This window comes from Pholcus phalangioides, unplaced genomic scaffold (genome assembly GCF_987345545.1).
Source record: "Pholcus phalangioides strain wild (caught in Gottingen) unplaced genomic scaffold, Ppha-v1.0 ptg000017l_1, whole genome shotgun sequence".
Taxonomy (NCBI): domain Eukaryota; kingdom Metazoa; phylum Arthropoda; class Arachnida; order Araneae; family Pholcidae; genus Pholcus; species Pholcus phalangioides.
The window spans coordinates 36,697,463-36,720,610 of record NW_028301610.1 but is presented as its reverse complement, the minus strand read 5'-3'; the positions used below and the strand labels follow the sequence as shown (position 1 = coordinate 36,720,610).

The following is a 23,148-nucleotide window of genomic DNA, read 5'->3' as shown; positions in this document are numbered from 1 at the left end:
GTACCGCTGGGCGGTCATTGTGCCATGGATCAATATTAGGGGTGACCGTGTATCGTAAGCAATGGCACCCCATACCATGACACCAGCTGTGGGAATGGTGTGTCGCTGTAAAGCGAAGGCAGGATTGAAGCGTTCACCACGGGGCCTCCACACACGAACACAATTGTCATCACTACTCAAGTTAAATCTCGATTCGTCGCTGAAGACGACTTGGTTCCATTCCGTTGCAGTCCAATCCCGTCGTGCTCGACACCACTCCAAACGGAGGCGTTGGTGGGTGGGTGTCATTGGCAGCACACGTAATGGGCGCCGCGATACCAGATGTCCTTCAGCCAGGCGCGTTGCGATGGTTCGGGAAGACACAGGGGCCCGTAGTGCCCTGCTGCCTGTGTCTGGATAGCGGCCAATGAGGCAGTTGGCTCTACGCGTGCGTTTCGGATGATGTGACGGTCTTCTCGACGACTGGTCTGTCGAGGGCGTCCTGAACCTAGTCGCCGTGTAAATGACGTCTCTTCTGTCCACTGATCCCAACACCTCCTCACAGTAAAATCAGAACGGCCTAGTTGACGAGCTACTCGCCGAGCTGACCACCCAGCTTCCATCATCCCGATGATTCTTCCCCTATCGAACTCTGACAACTGCTCATATGGTCTTCGACGGCGGCGTAACGGCATGTCTACTTCAGCATTTCCTTTGCAAACGATTAAATACACTCCAGCAAGCTCTGCTTACCTGTTTTATACTCCAAGGAGAATGAAGTTCAACGCCCTCTAGTGGCATTACGCAATGCGCAATCACGCTGCATTTCTAATAATTTGCATATCTGCCCGACATGTACCTTCAGGCCAACTTTCGTTTCGATCCCACAATTATTTCTTGGTGCGCAAATTTTTATGGCAATGAGTGTATATATATTTAGGAAAATTAAAATGATGATAAAAATTGAATTTTTCAATTCCTAAAAAAATATGAAATTTTGACGCGTCATCTTCTGACTTCTGCTCGTAGAAATGCGTCATGCGAATTTTTGTGTTGTAATATGTTTCTTTTTCGATTAGTGATCGTACTTGTTTTCCATTTCGATTGAGAAAAAATACCATTATTCACTTAAACTGTTTCGTGGTTTGTTTACATTGGTACCCCATGTTATTAGCACGTGCTTAGATTTAATACTGTCGTGAACACACTTGACTCAGGAAAAACGTCAAAAAATTCAGTCAAGTGTCAAAGAAACACTAATTTATTGTTGTTGCGGCTGGAGCAATAAAGAACTGTTCAGTGAATTTTTTTTCCAAATGTTAAAAAAATAGTAACTTTTTTTAGTTTCGGTTTTGAATTAATTTTGAAAACAGGCCAAAATTAAATATCAGCCAATGCCGAAAAGACATTAAACAATAAGTAAAAGAATTCATAGAAATTAATTATGGGATATTTAATATAATCAATTACAGAACTAAAACCTGAATTTTTTTACATATAAAAAACAAGGGGGTGCGTGAAGGTAAGTTGCCTTACTCTGGTGGTGCGAGAAGGAAAAAGGGTTGGGAATCACTGGATTAGAGAGACGTGTAGAATGTGAGAATCTGTGCAAAACTGTAGAAAAGAACCACACAAATAAAGTTGTAGCAATGTACGAGCAATTAATCTGTCCAACGACCACTGTAATTTACCATTTAATTAGTTATTTAATTTCCCATTAATCCTAAAAGAAAGCAAAAGCAAGTGTCATTAGATAAGGTTCTTTTTTCAAAGTCACGTAAAAAGAATAAGTTTGCAAACAACAGTGAGTCTCTATAAATCGTCTTATATATATGAACGATAGTCCTAATCTCCCTCTCGTCGTGTAGAGTAAGTTAATTTGTAAACATTATCGTATTGTATGTTTATTTATGGCGTTATTTATATTATGCATATTTTATTATATTATGTATATTTTATTATTGTGTTTTTGTGTTTTTAATTATTGATTGAATGCTGTTTTTAATTATTGATTGAATGCCGTTTTTAATTGTCATTTTTAAGTGAATGAATAATTGTGGAACGAATTATTCAAGTTTCCATTATTTCCTATGGGGAAGTTTGTTTCGAATAACGAGCACGTTGGCGGAACGAATTAAACTCGTTAACCGAAGTTCCACTATATACTCATCAAGGAGTATCAATTGCTGACCGACTTTCGGAACTGCATCATCACCTTACTTAACTACCAAGTGCCTGCAACAGTTGGCTGATGAAAAAAAAGGATGAGTTTCCCAAAGCTTCTACCATAGTCAAGCAAGATTTTTATGTTGATGATTTGCTCACTGGAGCAGATTCCGTCGAGGACGCTATTCACATTTAGCAGGAAATCATCAAACTTCTTCAAAACGGTGGATTCGTCGTAAAAAAAGTGGGCATCAAATGAAGATGTTCTTGTATCTCTACCGAATGACTTTCGTGCAACAAGTACTGTGTTCAAAATGAAGACTGCCATCAAAACTTTGGGCATTCTGTGGAAGCCAAAGGATGACATATTAAATACGTCCCTAGCAATACCCAAGCTCCCTTCGGGGGTTCGAGACCAAAGCCTTCTAGATAGACTAGAAACTCTAGATATAATACTTGGTAGTATCTAGGAGGCTTTGCTCGTACCACGTTCTACCACGTCTTATAACATTCGCAGTTTGGGAATACCCCCCCCCCCAACCCCACGCACCTCGCGATTGGTGGCGAAATATAAAATAATGAACAACATTTTTAACTTGTGCAAGGTTTAAAAAAATTACGATACAGAAAAATAAATTCAAAATCACATCAAGAAACGAAGATGGAAGGGAGAAAAAAACATTGGGGCGTTTGAAAGGAATCTAACCATCAATCTTCGTAGTGAGAGTTCCATGCACTGTGTACTACACCAATAACAGTGTCATTACGTATATGAATGTAATCAAGTATATCTATTGTGGAACGTCACCAAGTAAAAATTTTCACGCCAATCAACAGTTGCCGAAAAACGAGTGCCAAACGGATCGAAAAAGTGATTTTCAACGGCTACAGGCTTCCCTAGAGTAGCGAGGATAGCGCGCAAAATCACCGGCGCGTAAACAGTGCCGTCTTAACGCATGGGCCCACTCGGGCACGGCCCGGGGGCCTCATAAAAATTACATCTGATTAAAATTTACTACAACTTACCAGGTAGGGCCTCAGAAAAACCACTTGGGCCGGGGGCCCATGATGCTCTTAAGACGGCCCTGCGCGTAGACATTCTAGTCACCAATACTCCAATATCGTCAGAATCGCGTCATAGAAATACACTTGTTGGGATGCCTAGATATTTGAGTCTTATGGTATCCCCAGGCAACATCGGCATCCCCGTGTAGGGGCCTTTGAAAGATTGGATTGGATTTTGGTTTTATTGGCGCAAGGACCAATTAGGTCAAGCTATGCCAAGGCCTTTGAGAGAACAAGATGGCTAGGTTAATAAGTAAAATTGACGTGAAATAAAATCTCAACCCCAAAAAAACGTGAAAATAAATGAAATTCAGATAGTATATTCATCTATTACTATGAGTGATTTCGTATAACTTATAATGTTGATACTCATATTGTGCGCTATATTCGTAGATCACCTTCTGGAAGTGGAATTTTCTTCAAAATTAATAACCACCAAATCCCCAAGATGTTGAGTACAAGATGGCACACACGAGTGTTTTCTTTTGTGGAGCTGTCGAATGTCAATTTTCGTTATGGACTTTCACGACAATACACCTGAGCAGTTATATCGGAAAGGGTAAACGGTCATTGGTGATTGTGATGCAGCCCGGAACTGATGTTCATATCTTGGACGGGCACGAAAGATGCAGCCGCATAATTTTAATTAGGTCGTACGTACACGTGCGTGTGGGCGGAGCTGTGACCCCGGAGGGAATGATAAGGGCACGAGGCGTTTTCCACAATTCGTGTGCCGTGCCGTTTGCCAGGCGATCATGAATGGCATGCCGCCAGGCTGGAGGCACCGATTCTTAAGCTTCAGTCCCACGAGAGTGGGCTGGAGCACTCTTGGTAAGATAATTAAAGTTAATAAAAGTCTAAAGATAATAAAAGTCTTTGTTGAACATAACCGCAAAAACCACAGCCGGCGTGAAGCAATCCCTACTTGTTCGATTATTCACAAAGGAAGACGCTCGTTCCGCTGCCTTTGTATTGAAAGCCATAAAAATTATTGCTTCCCCGAGGCCCGAGACGACCGCGAATCCTGACAAAGGCTTTTATTATCTTTAACTTTAATTATCTTATCAAGAGTGCTCCAGCCCACTTTCGTGGGACTGAAGTTTAAGACGATTTGCGAATGTCGCCACTGTGGCGGCATCGACCGCATAAAACGCCCTATGATGGCGACATGTGCAACTAATTTTCGCCCCCGAAACAAATTCTCATCACTTCATGAAGTCCTCCACAAAATTCCACAATTATCTGATGACTGGTTTCGCCTGTAGGCTACTTTAAAATAGGGTCTTTTAATTATGGACGCCCTGTACTTCTCACCCTACCCTTTCCGGAAAGAAAACCCATCATCTAATTCTTAATACTGTACACGTATTCCTAGTGGCTGTGTGTGTGCAACACCCCCATAGATAAGACTGATCTTATCTATAGGAGCTGTTGGTGTGTGTTATGCGTTCAATAGGTATTGCAATCTGTCTTCCATATACTAAGTAAGAAATTAATAACGAGCGAACGCGTGATGGATGTTTTTTTTGCGCTGTTGGTCTGCTGCGCGCTGTGAGAAGACCTTTATTGAAGGAAAAAACGGTTTAACTTTGTGCCACAAAAGTTAGAAAACCACAGAAAGCAACTTCAATCGACTCCCCGCTGTATGGTTTCTAGATTGAACACACGTTAATGTGATGCGAAGGTATCGCGATACCCGTACGATCGCAGAGTTGTTTAAAAAAGACATGGTAATTACCTTCATTACGTGAAGAGACGTGATTATAATTAACACTCGCACCTTTAGAATTAAATATCTGGTGAGAAACATGATGGACACATATTGACTGAGATATACTCAAAAACAGAAGTGCTCAAACTGTGAGCCGCGGAGAGGCGCGTCTAACACAAGTTTTTCCAAGACACTCTTTGTTAATCTGCTCTGGGGAGCCGCGGGTGGGAAAGGTTTGAGAACCCCTGCTCTAAAATATAATTTTTTTGCATTGTATTTTGTATCAATATCGTTAAACTTATTACAAAACATAATTAAGTCGAACAAAAAAAAAACACCGTCAACTTTAGCTGACATTTCCGCCAGAGAGGACCATGGAAAGACAAGAACCTGAGCCTTTTATTTAAAAAAAAAATAAAATTAGAAACATACAAAATATAAATTTCTCCCGACACTAAGGGGTAAATCATCCTAGTCCAAGGGTCGGCAACCTGCGGCTCGCGAGCCACATGCGGCTCTTTGGATGTGAAGCTGCGGCTCTTTAGTTCCATACGCAAATATTATTTATTTTATCAAAAAAAAAACATTTAAAAATCGTTCTGAATCGATTAACGAGGATTAGGCACCGATTCTATCTCTCAGCCACTTGTACTCGCTTTTCACCGCACCCCTCCCCCGTGACACGCGTCGTCACTGTCGTCAGTCCATCGGAAGCTCTCGAATGACGCCGTCGTCGGATGTTTCTATGTAGGTTTTAATTCGCTTTCGACGCAAGACAATTTGGCGTCTTCACCAGTGCTTTGGCTGTGACGTATAGTTTGTTGTTTCAAGTAAAAGAGTTATAAGTTATAGAAGCGAATTATCTTCTCAAAGTTATGTATGTACATATATATATATATTGCCGCTGTGGTGGTCGAGTGGTTATATTGCCGGACTCGTGATGCGAGGATCCGGGTTCGAACCCCACAGTGGTGGTCGGCTGAAGTTGGTTTTCTGTGGTTCCCAACTTCAAGGCGCAAATGCGAGCCGATCTCCCCGTTAAAAAGTCTCGCCACAGAGAGCAACAGTCCTACAACGGTAAATCATTCAACCATAACACTTCACTCATAGTTAGTAAAACTGGGGACAGATGACAGCACTACACATAACAAGCATTACACAGGAACAAACTTTACGTCAGGTTGCACTACACGTACACGCACATTCCCGCATGTACCGATTCGTTGGGGGGGTTCCGCGGGGGGGGGGGGGGGGGGGTACATGTGTGGTGTAGCAGTAGTAGGTAGGGGCTCGGGGATCCATGATGTTCTTAAGTCAGCCACCTCGTTGGGCAATTTGCCTGTTGTGGCGTTGTAATTGTATTTGTATTGTATTTGTATATATATAATAATAATAAAAAAACCGAAGTAAAGGTAGGTAACATAATAAATATTATATTTTTAAAATACATATTATACATATTTTTTGATAAAATGTTTTTTGATAAATTATATTTCATTATGCCCAGCTTCTCGTATGTGGCTCTAAAAATTTTGTGGCTCTTTAAAAACTTTGAAATTTTGTAAATTGTAATTTTTGACTCTTCCGACTCAAAAGGTTGCCGACCCCTGTCCTAGTCTATTTAGGTTAATTATATATAAACTTTCGTGGCTTAGCAACCATTTAGTGTGTGTGTGAGATTGAAAATAAAAATATTTCTTCTCACTAAACTCAATAATCGTTTTTCTTTCTTCTCAAGTGGAAAAAACAAGAAAGACAAGTTTTTGACAAGCTTATAATTAGGGCTCGGATTTTTATGCCCCTAAAGATGAAACGTCGTTGCTGTTGGGTTAAAAAACCTGAATATACCGATCAGCAACGACGTTTCAACTTTAGGGCATAAAAATCCGAGCCCTACTCATAATATAGAAGAAATAAAGGAGGGGGTGAGAGATGTCGATAACAAAGTAACACACAAAAACTTACATATATCTTTTCCTCTCTTTTCTACGTGTAAATAAAGATTTTAGTTTTCGAAATTATTTACTTCGTCCAAATTTGTTGCCAAAAACCAGTCAGTAAAGGATTAAATTAATAGAATATTTTTTAAAACCTGTTTGTATGTTTTTTTGCTAATATAGGGTGTCCCAGAATTCTACCGTCAAAATGACACAGGTGAGAGGACACGTCAAGACAAACAATTTTTGCAATGGAACCTAGGGTTCTTTAAGCAGTTAAGAACCCTTTAAGCAGTTTTTAAAATTTCGCTGACCTACATAATAACTGCCTCAGTGGAAACCACTAAACCCTCTATAAAATACCATGCCTCTTTTCAAGAAGAATATTTATTCAGATTTTGTGCAGGCAATTTTGTTTCCCCCCAAACTCCGAGAATGTTAAAAAAAATAACCGAAGAAGACAAACACTCTGGTTTTTTCAATTATTTATACTATACGCTTATTCCTATGCTACCCTGAAGGGAAGGAAAAAAAACCGTCTCTCTCTCCTTCGATTATCAAACTGTGCACAAAAGCTGACTCTACCCACTGGCGGTTGATCTGACAGTTTGAGGCGGAAACCTTTACAGAAATCTCTGTTTGAAGGAGAGATATCTCGTAATTGTAAAAGGAAAAAAAATATATATATATATTCCTTCACTAACTTACATTCAACCCATTTCAGACCCGAGCATTCATTTTTTAGGGATCTTCAAGATCTTTTTGCATCATTGATATTCATAAAATACATCTAGGACATAAATGGCAGCAAATCTTTATTATTATTTTTTTAATTATTTTGTCGAAAGTTTTTGGAGCTTCATAAGAAATAATTCACCTTATTCATATTTTTTCAGCCAAGATTATGCAAGGTATTTTGATATTCACATACAATTTTTTTTCTAGGATTTTATTGCTAAATTTTATGCAATACATTGGTGGATGTGAGATCGACGTATTCTCTGTTCGCACGATGCTGAAACCCGTCTTATTATTCCTACAGATCTTTTTGTTTTACATGATTATGACTCCTCGTATTTTCTCTACTGTTCCCGTATCGGACAAAACGCAGCCGGATTGTCTACTGCTGGTTTTTTTCCTCCGTCTTCCCGATGCAAGCCGTGTATTTCGTTCTCGTTCACATGTCGGCGTGCCTCCCCACACTCAGTGGACTCTCTCCATACCACCTGCTGCTGCCACCTGGAACTTGTTTTCTCCCAAACACGGGGCTTTCCCGGCTTCTACACTCATGTCCATAAATTAAGAATAATTCAGAATCACACGGAAATCGAAATCTAAAGTAAAAATTTCACCTGTAGAATTATCACACACATCTGCAAGAATGATATGCAAATTTCAGGAAGCCACCAGATGATGCCAATAGTACGTCACAATGACGAGAGTGTAAGAGGGGGGTATATAAGGAATGGTGGCAAAGAAATAAAATTGTTCACAAGAGTTCTGTAAGGCGCTCAGTGCCATAAGCGAATAGTTATGACACAGAGGACGCATGTGGATGATTTTTTACGTGGTAGAATTATCGGCCGCCTGGAATGTGAGCGTACTCAGATGGAAGTATCCGAGGAACTTGGAATTGCCCAAAGTGTCATCTCTTGGCTTTGGCAACGATTCCAAGATAACGGAAATGTCAGTAGACGTTACAGTACAGGTCGCCCCCGAGTTACAACGCCGAATGAAGACCGGTATTTGGCAGTAACTGCCAAAAGAAGCAGACGGAGCACAGCATCCGACCTGTCTCGTCAGCTATCTGCAGCCACGGGTACCACAGTTTCAAGGCAAACAGTGTACAGACGTTTGGGAGATATTGGTCTATATGCTCGAAGGCCTGTCAGATGTGTTCCGCTCACGGCAACTCGCTGTCGGCAGCGATTAGCCTGGAGTAGAGAACATGCAATGTGGACATCGTCACAGTGGGCTTGTGTGATGTTTTCCGACGAGTCCAGGTTTAGCTTGCATACTGATTCACGTCAGACTTTCATATGGAGAACGCCAGGTACCCGTTACCACCAAGACAACGTCATTGAACGACACCGTTACGGTGGTGCAGCATTGCTCGTTTGGGGTGGAATTATACTGGGTTCCAGAACAGATCTGCATGTTCAAACCGGAACCATGAAAGCCCAAATTTATCGCGACATCATTCTGGAACAATATGTACGTTTGTTTAGGGGTGCCATGGGCGCAGAATTTGTGTTTATGGATGACAACGCCCGTCCTCACCGAGCAAACATCGTAAACGAATGCCTTGAATCTGAGGATATAACCGTATGGAATGGCCAGCATTCTCACCTGACTTGAATCCGATAAAGCATGTGTGGGACATGCTTGGCCGACGAGTTGCAGCCCGTCAACCACCTCCTACATGTGTACCGGAACTTCGGAGAGATTTGCTTGCTGAGTGGAGTGATCTTCCCCAAGATCAGATCGATAATTTGATACTCAGCATGCCTAGGCGTTGTACGGACTGTATTTCATCGCATGGGAGACATACAATGTATTAACCATCATACCGACCATGTAATAGTAAGTTTTTGTAAAGGAGATATTTTTTACAATTGCTCTAGGGAGCAAAAATCGTAGTTTTTATGAATGGTATCATACAGACACCATCGTTTTTGTTCTTTATCTTTTGTTTAATAAATGGGCTTTATGAATAAGTAACGTCTGTTTTGTTTCTGAACCTTTATTTGCCGGAGCTGGCATTATCCTCAATTTATGGACATGAGTGTATAAAACTGACTTTCTTCAGTGTATCTCGGGATGCGAGATCAAGCGTATTCTCTGTTCGCACGATGCTAAAACCCGTCTCATTATTCCTACAGGTTAGTCTCATTTTCATATATATATATATATATATATGTTACATTCCGTATTTTATTTGTTTTTCTTTACAAGTTTTTTAAGTTTATTTGTCCCACGTCGATCTCGCATTTTTTATTTGATTATTTCATGTATTATATTTTATGTTTCCCCCCATAGAGTTCCTTGGCCCACGTTAGCCATTTTTTGTTTAGGGTTGTTCCTCTCGATAAGCAGTCTTTTCATCCACCCCCCCCCCCCATCCACCTGTTTCTACTGCTTTTGCTCTCCGGTGATATCGAGTCTAACCCCGGGATCACTCATTCTTCCTGAGCTTCACAAATTCAAACGCGATCGAGTTCCCTTTCCTACCCTTCCAAAGCGTCAGACAACCCTTCCCCCTCCGATTCCACCATCCTTCTAACTTGCCATACTAAACCAACTCACGCTCCTATCCCAAAAGTAAGATTCTTTCAGTATTCAACTCAACGGATTATCCCAGCGACTAAGTGCGGTAGAAGATGAATTTTAGCCTATTGAGGGTCCGACCTCTCCTTGGACCTCTCTGAACTTCGCTCTTCGCTCGCCTCCAAAGTTATCGACCTAGAGGACTGCTCCCGGAGGAGGCCTTGAACATTGAATCTACCTGGACTCTTGAGTCTAAAATAATTAAATGCTCTCCGATCTTCTATAACTTGAAATTTCCACCTCCGACATCGACCGTTGTCATAGAATTGGCTCTAAAAGAATCCTCGGTACCAGACTTTCAATAATTAAATTTAATACATTCAAAACTAAAACTGAAATCCTTAAAAATGCATTTAAATTAAAAAACAGTAGTATTTCAATTTTCGAGGACTTTTCATCTGAGACACGCAGGCTACCTGGGCAAATTTGGAGCGTCTCCCAGAACTTTTGCGACTCCAGATTGAAAGTTAAACTCTTTCACAACTTTGCCCTTGTCAACAACATCAAATACATTTGGGATCCCAGCATTAATGACATTATCCCGTTTTCTCAGACCCCTTCAAGTATTACCCCTCCCTCTGCCTTCGCCCGTTCTCCCTTTAATCCTCACCTCACGAACCACCCCTCCTTAATTTCCCGTTTACCACTCCGAAATAATCCTTTCAGAATTGGAACTGTTAATACAAGAAGCATAATCTCAATAAATCTCTTCCTTCGAATCCATCCTGCTGGCTCATAATCCCAATTTTCTAGCGGTTACAGAAACATGGTTGCATAGTAATATCAGCAACACCCCGAATTCCTACCACTAAATTTCTCTGCCTTTCGAAAAGATAGAAATACCCGTGGAGGGGGCGTTGCCCTTGTTTTTAACAGTTCTATACCCCTAATTGAAATTCCTCTTCGATCAAATATTGAAATTGTCGGTGCCGAATGGCATCATCCCAGCTGCACTCCCATTGCAAATTTTTCCCTTTACATACCCCCCCCCCCCGGACCCTTACTATTTCATTGAACTTGAAACAATTCTGGACCGGTTTAATAATTCACACCTTCTAATTATAGCCGGAGATTGGATGGGGCGGCCCGGGTTCGATTCCCGGCCGATGCAACAATACCTTTTGTTCCAGACTCTGCCACGAAGCTGGGCTGGAAGAGATCTCGGCAACGGGATAAGTCCAGTGGCAAAGTTCTGGCGTTCTTTCATTCATTCATCCGGCGATTGGAATCTACCCGGTATAGATTGCCATAAAATGCAGTCTCTCTCGGGAAACCATAGTATTAACAATAGAGTTCTCGACATTTTTTCCAAGTCTATTTTCCCAATTTTTAATCAAATTTAAAACTTATTAAAGTATGTAGTCAATTAAATATTCCTAATGAACAGAACGGCTTATAATTTTGGTCCCGTCAGTGGCCGTTGTTGACAAGTTTTATTGTATAAAATTGTAAAGTATGGACAAAAGGCAGGTAAAGTTGCTTTATCTCCATCTCAGAAGGAAACGGAGGGATAGACGTATGTGGGTACATCCTATTCATAAACAGGGACCTTCATATGGTGTTTTTAAGGGTATTTATGACAAATATAATTAAAATAATTCCGTGCAAAATCAGCTTTAAAAAGTAGCCAAAGATGCGGACGAATTTTGCCTCGTCTGAAAGGCTCAGTACAAACCAATTGTTAAAAAGTCTTCCGGACCCGCGTCCGCTCCGTATGAAAAAGGGGGCTTAAATTAATTTTTAATTTGTTAAACCCTTCGTTATGGTTTACGTCCGATGTTTATCGCCTTCAAGAAATTTCTCACGGATGGTCAGTCACTTAGCGAAGTGGCTGGCCAGTGTCTGATGAATGTGAGAAAACGCTATGAAGCTTCAAGGAGTATACACGCGTCCGTAAAGGCAATGAACGATATTCTTTGTAGTATGGCGATGTTGCGTAAGTATCTCTGCTTAACAGGTAAAAGGAGAGCCATAGGTAAAATATTGGTTGCTAAACATTTCTCCCTCTAAACGGAGTACAACCCCGGTCTATCACCATTATATGGGTGATTGAATACCGTTCTACTCCCTTCCAGGATAAAGTTAGTTGAGACGGAAGTGTGTAGGGTTACCAGACGACCTCCTTTTTGATGTCATTTCAAGCGTCCTCCTACGTTTTGGAAAATTTGCCCTATTGTCCTTCTTTTTCAGGTTTCTGGAATTATTTTCTTGGAATTTTTTTTTTCACTCTGAAACATATCTCTTCATTCATATGAGTATTTTTGTGGTATTTGTCTCCACATGTGGATTCCCAGAATACAAGAACCCAATTTGCCTCTGAGCAGGCCCGATGCTGTTTTAACCATGGAACAACTTGCTCCACGATAATATGAAAAAAAGGAGTCTGGAAAACACATTTGAAGATAACCGCAGCATCTATTTTGTGAATGTTGCTCACCAACAGCTAACGCCGTTTATCGAAGTCGGGAGAAAGCGGATGTTACCTCTTCCATTCACAAATAAGTAAAATAGGATGCAAACAACACTCAACGCTAATTCCTACGGCAAATCATCTCTGGCAAAAAAGCAACACTCTCGAAAGAAAAACAAAACCTTCTGAGGGAAAAGCTCACACACAGACTATGAAAGCTTTCAGAAATGCCAATAAATATAACAAAAGACAAGATTCTTCGCCGAAAAAACCTCGCCATGCTTCAGGAAAACGCCGCAAAGCAATAAAACTAAGACAAGACGGTGGGATAAATTATAAGTGAAGGGAGATGAATCAGTATATTTGTTCTTTTTTTGCTTTTTTTAGTGGTTCTGTTTTAGTTGGAAAAAATTTTCGTGGTGATAGATTTTTTTCCGTATAATGGCGCCACTACTTTACAGACTGTTGTGTAAATTGGGAAAAATGGCGTTATATACCGAGGGTGTGTGTGCAGGAATCTTTCTTTTTCAGTTTTCGAATCTAGAAATCGTGACTCTGTCAGTCGTATTGAGGTACTATCTTGTTGAAATATATACCCATTTATTCACCTCTAATTATTTCCCCAAACCTTCAGACTCCTAGAAAAGACAAAAAGGTCTGTCCGTTGAAGTAAAATGCTCTATAAACTATTCCAGACTTTCCTAACTATTTTTTTTTATAAACGTACAGACATACGAGCTAGTTTAATCTTTCGTTTTTAAAAGTTGTTTCGCAGGGCGAACCATTTTCTTCAAAACGATGTGGTCGACACCTTTGGTTTGTGGAGTCAGAATTTTGTGATCAAGGCCATTTTTTTATCTGAAGCAGAGACTTTTCTGACCAAATATCATTCTTACTTTAAACCTCACGGTGGTTAAACTTATGAATCAGCCTATATGTAGTAGGGAAGTCAGCCGTAAGATCAAGTTTGCCTCTCTTGACAAAAATCCTAGTTATGATTCCGGAACCATATGGCCCCCCAAATATATTGTATTTATGATGCCAAAAAATGAAAGAAAAAAATATTCAGCTCAAGTCCCTAACCTCGAGCCCTATCAGTCCCCCTTATACCATGTGGGGGGGAGCATGCTAGACTTACTAACGATGAGTGCAGCTGTCGGGCCCTCCATTTCGACTAAGGATTTTAAGACATTCTACTTCTTTTGCGGTACTCTTAGGCAGGGCCGTCTTAAGGACACTATGGGCCCCCGGGCCAGGTGATTATTCTGAGGCCCTAACAGACATATTTACATGCACACTCTTCAAAAATTTCCACTATATCCTGTTTTTGTGAGGCCCGAGTGGATCCATGCGTTAAGACAGCATTACTCTTAGGAACGATATTAATATTTCAAACATCTCGAGGCAATTCTGCACGACTCCCGGGCACAATCCAGGCGCAATGACACACAAAAACGAAGCTTGACAAACCCCCTAGAGCCACAGATCGCTATTGATGACTAGAAAATCATATTGGGCCTATATAAATAATAATATATACATATACAGTGAAATGTCTCGCTACAGCGATACTCGATATAACAATAAATAACGATATTTTTCCAAGTCTTGTTTGGAAAAGTCTATACTCTAACGTTAAACTTCTGCCTCTCGATATTACGATAATTCCTCTACTACAACATTTTTTCTCGGTACACAGATTATCGTTCTATCGAGGTTTCACAGTATACGAAAAAATTTCATAATCTAGGAAAATGTTTACATGTGATTAGTAAATTGAAGTCTAATGACAGAAAACTTTCTGATTTCATGAGAGTGAGTCTTTTTGAACTGAGAAGGGAATAGTAAGTCCCGAAAAGTCTAAAACATCATGTAGGGCAGTTTTTCTTGAACAAAAATTAATCTTGCCTCCTAAGAAATTTGACTGGAGAGAATGTTTTTTTTTTCCGATCTGTCAAGTGTTGCCTTGAAATGCTCTTCGGCTTAATTACTACTTCATTTCAACTTCATCCTCGAGATGTCTCGTGGCGCCCTTTCCGCCGCAGCATTTACGAGAACCACTCCCAGACGATCTTGGCCAAGTCTCCTTAACATGCTGTAAGTCTCATTAAATTGCCGTCACAACTAGAAAACTTTTCTAGAACGAACATGGATATCTTTTGTAATTTTGGCTTCCACACTGCCCAGTTTAAAGCCATAAATTCAATTAGGAACACATGTTTCTACTGCTCGTTATTTTCCATAATCATTATTTTAACGCACTTCGAGAACGGGTGTGTATGATCAGCTGACTCAATACTGGGATTTGAGCCAGCCATGATATGAAACGTATACAGAGTGAGGCAAATAATTGAAAATAGCTCCTTACATTCACTGAAACGTAACCAACTTGATTTTCGTCGATGTTAGGCCGGGATTACACTATGAAGGTTTTAGAAAATTTCTTTTATAAAAATTAACAATTGCAACAAATAACAGTATCAGTTATATTCGAATAAACGTAAACAATAGGCTTATTGGTTGTTTTTTTCAAATTTCGTAAAAGATCTTTTATCAAACTTTTATAGTGTAATCCCAGCCTTATGCAAACCATCTAATTTGCATGCGACTAAGCTAAGTTGTTCACTCGCGATAAATAAAATATACTTCATCGAATGCTTTAATGTGGTTTTCATCACACGGTCATTTTATGCTCACTGATGTGCTAATAATATGGGAGCTACAGTTTAGAGTCGATTTCGAACGAATGGACTGGAGATCTCAGTTGGGATCCGAACTCAGGCCAATGAAATCAAAAATTTATCCGTTAATCACATGACAACCATGCAGCCTCGAATTCCTGATGAAATACGTGATTTTATCTCATTTCAGAAAAGTCCGATGAAACAGATACAGTCAAACTCGGTTATAACGACATTGAAAATTCCACGAAATTTTGTCGTTACAACCGAAGTGTCGTTACAATGGAGGTTGACGTTAACAAGACCTTTAAATAATAAAATATAATCGAATACTTGAACATAAAGGCGGTTTTACATTATAATTAGGATAACTATATTTTATTGAGAAAAATATACGGGAAGTTTGGATCACAAATACGAAACATGTGAGATGAATCAGAGATGTGAATTTTCTCCGAATATTCTCGTGGACGTAAAAATTGGAGAATAATCGAGAATATTCATTTTTCTTTTAAATAATTTAAATTTTTTACTAATTTCGTTTATATTGTGAAATATAAATGAGTTTTCATTGCCTGAAACATTTACAACAAAACAATTTTTGGTATAATCACCCCCCAATGACAACTTTTAGTTCGAGAAAAATAATTTAGTTCGATTACCTTAAAAAATTATTTCAAAATTAGTTAAATTTTCAGGAATAAGTTGAAAACAAAAAATTTAACCAAAGTTGATCGGCAAAGGAAGCTATTTTTATACAATCACCTTTATTCTAAGAAGATACAGAACTGTTAACTTAAAATTCTGTATCACTCACATTTCTTTAAAAGTTGTGTAATTCAGCCCTGTTGATTTAATTTTCTTGCTTTCAAACTTTAATATTGTGCCTACAAACTTCAATATACCCATCTTCTTGACGGGAAGAGAGACAGGAACAGAGAATATTCTGGAAAAGGACTACTATTATAAATTACTAGAGAATATTCTTATAAAAAATAGTTATTATTCTCCAGTTATTTATCGAGATTATTTATTGTAATACATGTTATTACATATATTCTTGATAATCCTCTCTAGAAAGATTTCCGTAACTGAAGAATATTCTGGAAGGACTATTATTAATAACTTTAGAATAATCCTTATTATTTTCTATAAGAATATTCCCAGTAATTTATGAAAGTAGTCCTTCCAGAGAATATTCTCGAATATTCTCCTCGATGAGATTCTTCGAAAGATAATTCTCGAGAATTTTACATCTCTAAGATGAATATTTTTATAGTCGCAATCAAATTATACAAATTATCACCATCCTCGATTTTAGTATATAAATACAGTAGGACCTCCCAAATCCGCACAATCCGGCCGAATATTTTTTTTCTTTACCCAAATTCTGTTTGGGCCTTTTCTAATACATCGGCCATTTTATTAATTTTTTTTGTGCCACTTATTGTTGGTGTTTCGGGCGTCTGGAAAACTATTATGGTGCGTGTATGTGTTCTCATGAATGTGGTTAGTCAGAAAGTCAGCTTTGATCAAAATAAAAAGTACATGTACTGTACAGTAAAATCTTGGAGTTTTAGAGCGTCCAGTGATGTGGCAGGTTACAGCTACAAAAGGAAACAAGATGTTTTATGTATACGTAAGAAAGTTGAAATTTCGAAAAAGCTAGAACGCGGAACACTAGTACGAATATTGTGTGGAGAATATAGAATCAGAAAATCTACTGTTTTTACGATCTTCACAAAGAAAATCAAGTTTTTTTTTCGGAGGGACTGATTGAAAATATTATCTCTTTCAGAAAATGTTTAAAAAATAAGGAATATTTTTTTCTATGGATAACTAGCAACGGTATGTGAATTAGAAATTATGGTTTTAATTTAAATCATTTGACTACACACATATATATTACTTTATTTTTCTTTCAAAGTTAAATATGAAAAGTGATCAAAGAGGTATACTACTGCTTTAAATATGAAAACTTAAGAAATAAACAAAAAAAGGGGATCTCTCCATAATCCGGAAGATTCCCAAATCCGGACTCACGTAGGTTCCGAGGAGTCCAGAATTTAGAGGTCCTACTGTATTGTGAATTTGTGTCATTGAAAAACGGGAATTTTTTTATTGATCGGGGGCAAAATTACTGGCAAACACGGCTATATCCCATACATGGGTCATATAAATAAATCAACAAGTCGCTGAGTCAAATAAGTTTATCGTTAGGTATTAGTAGAATGACAGACTAACATTCCCTCAATGCGATGAGCGCTAGTTTTTGGCATTTTTGGGAAAAAATTCCGTAAAAACTGAAGCAGAAGCATAGAAAAAATGTCGTTATATCCCAGGTCGTTGCGTTTTATCGACGTTATAAGCAAGATTCATTAACATTATCCTCAATAGGAATCGGCCAGAAGTGTCAATTATTGACGTTACAGCAGAGGTGTCGTTAAAAGCAAATTTAACTGTATCATTTAGAGCCCTAATATAAAGAATACTAGAAAGCTAGAATTATAATTTTCTTTGGGTATATATATGCATTGCTTTTAGACATTTAGGTATCAGAAAGAGATTTCAGTCTGCAAAAGCTAAAGACCTTCATAGAACTTGGTGAAGATCGTCGCATCCAGTTCTTGCACATCAAGAAAATTACTCTTCAGTTTCGAAATCTTTGGAGGGAAAATGTAGGAGTAAAACTAGGGAACCAGTCATGAACGAGGTCATCGACACATAATTTTAAACTAACCCAAAACCTTGAAATTTCTGCTTACAGACTAATGGTGTGGTGTAACATTTTACTGTGGTTTATAGAATATCATTAGCGAATTCATAGGGAGGATACAAAACATAGGGAGGAATATACTAAAAGTTGATTCTTCCGGATGGTGACTCACATCGGTCGAGTCCCGATTATTTGCTGTCGTTGACGAATTCGAAACTTTTTGTCCATCCTTCATGATACTTGATGTATGAAGCCGGCGCTGAGGGGAAAAAAGTTACCGCTAAATCTTATTACTAATTCAAGCTGAGGTGAAAGGAGAAAAACAATAATGATCTTGAACTCAAGGACGGCGAGAGTTTCACCGGGTCCTGAGGCAACAATTATAACGCGAGTCCGATGTTTTATCCTTTCAAATGATGATTGAAACGACAGGCTTCTAAAACTGTGATTACAAAACCTTTTCGCCCTCTCGTCTAGCTCTCACAAAATTTAAAAATATTTGCAAGATAAAAAGATCAACTAATATTTACCTGAAAATTGGTATAATTTGAAATGATGCATTGAAAAAATTACAGCCAAGAATTTAAGTAGAAAAAGTCAGATATCTGAGTTAGAAGAAAAGAAACGGTTAGGTTCATGGAGTATTATCTATTATGAAATTGTTCAAAGCTTGTGACACCTCTCAACATGTACAGCAGACTCAGACGCCAAACTATAAAAACAATAACGCAAACTTTGAACAATCTAAACGAATCTCCAATGATATTGTCGGAAACAAACTATCTATCAATGCTTTTATGGATTTCCCGGAAGATTCATACGATCGCGAATTGAAAGAATGCCGGAAAAAAAAGAACCACGCATTTTCCAACTTTTTCGAAGTCCACGTGTATTTACTTCTTAAATAACTGCAGTGATAATTGCATTAGCACTATGACCTTAAAACGCAATCAATCGCGTCTTTTAAACCAAAAACCTGGCGACTGACAGGATTTACGGGTCAAGATCTTTATTGCAGCCTTTGCTAATGACATATGAAGCATTTTCGAAATGTTAAAAAAAAGCATGGAATAGATCGATTTACCTCAGCGACATTTCGGTTAAAGCGTATTTTACAACACTCCTATTTCCTTTAATTAGCTTTAATTTTAATTGTTTCTTTTTCTGTAGTAGTACAGTATCTACTAAGTGGTGCGAAGCCTACAGAAATTCCTCTCTTGACCTGTAGCATATGCCATATGCTTAACTCATAAATTAGAATCATCCCTGCATCGTTTAAAGGGCTTGCCGAATTGAAAAGAAATTAAACATCAGTCAAATTTCTTAAGGGAGAGTCCAGGATATTTTTTCGAGAAAAATTAAATCCACAACAATTTCTTCCCAGACTTTTCTCGGACTCTGTGACCCCTCCCCTTCCATGTTGATAAACATGTTGACATGAATTCCGAAGTTTTGTGTGTTGTCTTCAGACTCCAATCAAGTAATTTCGCATAGAAATTTTATGTAAGCGCAAGTGGAGATCTGGCGCCCGTGATTTGTTAAGCCTTGATCGTTCGATATGTCTTATTCTTCCTTGTCTGGCAACAATGATTGTCGATTCCCGATTCTGAATGAGATTATAAAACCAATTTATAGAAAAAAGATCGAACATGGTGAGGAATGCTAAAACGTCAGAGCAAAACGAATGAATCAGTTATAGAGATGCACATTGCACAAGGTGTTAAAGAAAATTCTCAACTGTATTTGTCGTTCAGGATTGGACTTACGCACATGAAGGGTACGATTGCACCGGGCTGCAAAACAAGAGGGGGCCCCAATTGTGGGGGGGGGGGGCTTTCTCTCTCTCTCTCTCCTTTTAACAAATGAGAATTTTTTTTAATTTTTTTTCCTTTAACCGATTTTTATTTTCTTTACCAAGATAATAAAAATAAAACTCGGCATCACACGACTAAGATTTTTAATTATTTGGCGAATAAATGTTATCAACGTTGATTATATTATATTGACACACACTGTATTTTTATATTTTGACAAACTAGAAATATTTTATCATAGTTGTGAACATCAAATCAGGCGCGGATCCAGGGCGATATATTGCGTAGGTCCGTTAAATCGTCCCGTATTTTACGGGACGGATAAATTTTTCCCATATTTTTCTGCTCTTGGGAGGTGGGGGTATCGCCTTCCTGGATCCTGTGTTTGCTACAAAAATAGCTACTTTACACAGCTCCTCTCCCAAGTCGAAATCGGGCATAAAAAATGAAAATTTTTAAGTTATATACACCCACAAAGCAAGACAGTTTCAAAAATGAAACCAAAAATATAAAGCATGACATATCTTTTCTTATAAGTTATGTAATGTGAGTGTGTCCTTTGGTGAAATCAATTTCATTATAATATTTTGAAATTTTTTTATCACATTGAGTTTTCGCTCACTATAATTCTTCATTTCTATACAGTGCCGTCTTAATGCATGGGCCCACCCGGGGCCTCAGAAAAACGAGAAGTAGTTGAATTTTTTGAGAATTTTCCATGTAGAGCCTCAGAAAAATCACCTGGCCCGGGGGCCAATGATGCTCTTAAGATGGATGGCCCCGTTTCCATACCATACATTCACTGCTATACCGTCCAACCATTATTGAATTACCTAATTAATTAAGTAAAAAATAGGTTGAATGGCTACATTATAATCTGTTGAAGTCACTTGATCTAATTTTGTGCAAACTTTGCCTTGACAATAGTGTCTAAGAACTTAATCAAGTAAAATATAACTAATATTTAAAAAGAAGATAATCTATTTTCTAATCATGTAGATGTTTAGAGATTTCACGAATGTTGATTAGCCCATCTATAATTTTTGTCCACCTAGGATTGATGGAATGTTAAAAAAAAAAAAAGTCACAAACAATGAGGAAATGTAAGGGAAAAAAAAATTACACCTATTGTTTGAAAAAGATAATTAACAATTTTCTGTTATACCATGCAATAATTTGTTTGAATCTTTAATCGAGAAAAGCTCCATAATACATCTACCATTGCAACATAATATACAGAGTTATGAAGAATATAATTGTTATATTTTTTGGTTTTTAAAAAGTTTCTTTTGGATAAGTAGAAGTAATTTTTTATTATTTGCTTCAAAATGGGAAATCTAGAATGTTTGAGAATAATTTTGATTGGCTGAACATATTTTAAAAATTGCCATACTTTTTATATGGTTTGGTTGAAAAGTAAAAAAAATGTGACAACATGCAAAAACTTTTGACTGATAAATGTTTTTTGATCTTTTCAATATTTAAAGAATGCTATTTAAAAATCAGTTTGTAGTTGTTAAACACAATATACAATCAACTGAAATAGAGTTTAATTTCAACAAGATTATTATAGGTATAACATACACGTCTCATAACATTTTTGTTCAAAATAATGGAAAATCACAAGTATGGTAAAAAATAAGACAGTTTAATAATTTTATCCATTGGGAGATATTATTTTTATATTCAATCACATTCTTTTTCTTCTTTCTTTAAACATGGAATAATTTCATATTTTAGCATTTTAATTTTAATTTTCAAAAATATAAAAAAATGAGGAAAAATTGTTGAATGAAAATAGATTCAATAATCCAGAAAAAAATGTTGCATATACATTATAGGAATCAGAGATTACCAGAGATAGGATCTAATTTTATAGGCGGGATTCTTATCCTTCAACACGGAAAAATAAACGAAATATGCTGATACTATTGAAACATTTATTTTTAAAAAATATCATTATGTTTTAATGAATGATTTCAAACTTTGCGATGACATAATTTCGATAATGTTCTATGCTAACCATTACGCCATAACTGCCCACGAGGAAAGCGTTAGATTATTCACAATCCAAGTTAAAAGAACGCTTTAAAGCGATCGCAATTTCCAATGAGTAGTCGAATAACTATAATTAACCTTATTTACGTGAAACTGTAAACATTTTGTTGTCGATAATAATTTAATGCATCAAAGTTCACACAAGTGATGTTATCGATGAAAAAACTAATAAAAATGACATGCAAATGGAAATTGAGATTAAGAGGCAATCCATAATAATAATAAGAGAAAGAAAAGAGTAAATCTGAGCTAGAAAACTCACTGAAACCGACGCTCTTTTTTTTCACAGCATCAAAACACACTTGGATTCAGAACAGCATAAACATGTTGTAAATGTCAGTGGTCAAGACAGTGACAGATGGACTGTGGATAGGGAAAAGGGGAATTTACAAATGACGGACCACTTCAATTACGAGATCCAATCCGTCTTCGTCAAAGAACCTCATCAACTACGGACTTCTCAGCTGAACTTATCTTCGCTCTTTGTGATTCGTCCATTGTGGATGATACTCCGTGCGCTGATGAATCGAGCTTTTGACTTTCTCCTGACCATATATTGTCGGCAAAAATACGGCAACTTAAGATCCTCGATGCAGTCTGACCATATCCGCTCGAGAAAAATACTTAATATTGAACTTTCAAATATAGTCAACCCTCAGTTTAAGTAAAATTCGATTTATGAACACTAAAAATTGATTCGGTTTAACGAACTAGTATTGATTTACTTTATCGACCTTAGAACTTAATTGGTGCGAGCCGAGGTTTTACTGCTTAATAATAACTCAGAAAACTCCCTTCGTCCAATAACTCTGTAAATTACACGACCAGTTGTGCGCTTGAACATCGAGCTTATGTTATAAATATATTGTAATATATTTATAAATATATTGTGTAATATAAGCTCGATGCACTTGAGACATGATTGGAGAGCATTAGCGGAATAAAAGTGGTTAAGAGTGTAGTGAAGCGTAATGTGCGCCTATCGCCATCTGACGGCGACAATTGGAAATCAATGTGGTTTTCGAAACATCGTGATGCTTTTGAGATAGGCCTAGTTTTATCTCCTCTAAGGCCCCTTTCACACGGAGTGGATGCGGGCGAACATCTTTAGTTTGAAATTCGTGCATAAAAACTATTTTTTCGCAATTTTTGTAATTATTTTTCTCCTTCACCCCTGATTCAGTGCCCATAGGCAGCCTAGAGGCATTCTTTGGGGGTTTAATCTAGAGCCCCATAGAATATGGGTATGAAGATGCCTTCATTCCGAGAAAATATCTTAAAATA

At 37.9% G+C, this 23,148-nt stretch overlaps 1 protein-coding gene across 2 annotated transcripts in view; it reads right to left on the bottom strand.

Moving 5' to 3' along the window:
• LOC149072969 (serine/threonine-protein kinase D3-like) overlaps positions 1–22,259 on the bottom strand; it is a 234,427-nt gene extending 212,168 nt beyond the window's left edge. For both annotated transcript variants that reach the window (XM_089246375.1, XM_089246376.1), the window contains exon 1: positions 22,127–22,259. The gene's annotated coding sequence lies outside the window, so the exon portion shown is untranslated. The remainder of the gene's footprint in view (positions 1–22,126) is intronic.
• Between the last annotated feature and the right edge of the window lie 889 nt (positions 22,260–23,148).